This window comes from Etheostoma cragini, chromosome 19 (genome assembly GCF_013103735.1).
Source record: "Etheostoma cragini isolate CJK2018 chromosome 19, CSU_Ecrag_1.0, whole genome shotgun sequence".
Taxonomy (NCBI): Eukaryota; Metazoa; Chordata; class Actinopteri; order Perciformes; family Percidae; genus Etheostoma; species Etheostoma cragini.
Window position 1 is genome coordinate 15839351 of NC_048425.1, and position 1125 is coordinate 15840475.

The window sequence follows — 1125 nt, forward strand, 5'->3', positions numbered from 1 at the left end:
TTACAGGCATCAGTTAACTCCATCACTGATGCTACTTGTTAAAAAGGCTCATTTTCAGGCAGAACGGTCAATGTGTAGTTGATGTCCAGCATGTGCTGAATGGTTGCATTTTTCATTAACTAAAGGAAACAGAAAATATGTTTAGTCAAGAGGATGAAGTTCCCATGTGTTGACCAGCATGACATCTGAAGATGCAAACAGACAATGCAAAGAACTTTTTACCTGCTGCTTGACGACAGAGTCATCAAAAGGCACCTTCAGAGTGTAGCCATGAGTGTGGTTGGGAACGACAACTTTTGTGATGTTGGCTCTGCTTGCATTTATAAATGGAACTGTAAATTCCTGTCCATTCAAATGAACCGCAGCCTACGCAACATCTTCAGGGATGTCACAGAGGTAGACAGTGAATGTCCGCATCTAAGAAACTGTTCCTGAAACAAAAAGTAAATTAGATTACAATTTCTTCAGCTTGGCAAGTGCCTTGTTAGACTTACTGTTTGCAGTGAAAACAGGGCGTGGCAGCAGGGTAGTGGCCAGAGTCCTGTGAACACGAAGTCTGGTGTCAACATGATCCCCATCCAGTGAGATTTGCTCCAAGTAGAGATGAAAGATGTAGAACTCGTAGAGGTTCCAAGACACAATGCTCTGTGAAAGAATAAAATCAGGAAATTGTTTAAATATGCAACTGATCAGAAGTCCCGCCACATTTTAAAACACTTTTAATAAAAAAATAACCCTACCTCCTGACCTTCCGGTAGCCTCCTTCAGCCCTATAGGGGATGCTGATCTCAACTGTAGAGTTTTGTTGCTTCACAATGTAACCTCTCTTCTCTGCAACTGGCTGCTTCACAAGTTCACCATTGACTCCAATGTTGACCTGCATCCTGTTATGACCTGACACCAACGGATGGAGCACCTCAGGAGTCTCCCACATAATGTAGCCACTGTTGTCATATGATCCTTTGTCTGTGGAATATAACACCAGTTTTAGTTTTATTTGCTGTATGTCAAGGGAAAAAAAGAAAGCTACAGCACAAAAGATTGTAATACTGACACATGGAGCAAGCAGCCACAAGGTCAACCATGACTAAAACCCAGCTTTGTCTGGAGAAAAGTGTTGCATGG

General features: G+C 42.2%; 1 protein-coding gene across 1 annotated transcript in view; it reads left to right on the forward strand.

Moving 5' to 3' along the window:
- The window catches only part of zpax4 (zona pellucida protein AX 4), a 15178-nt gene that overhangs the window by 12749 nt on the left and 1304 nt on the right, over positions 1–1125 (forward strand). The gene's annotated exons all lie outside the window — the stretch shown is intronic.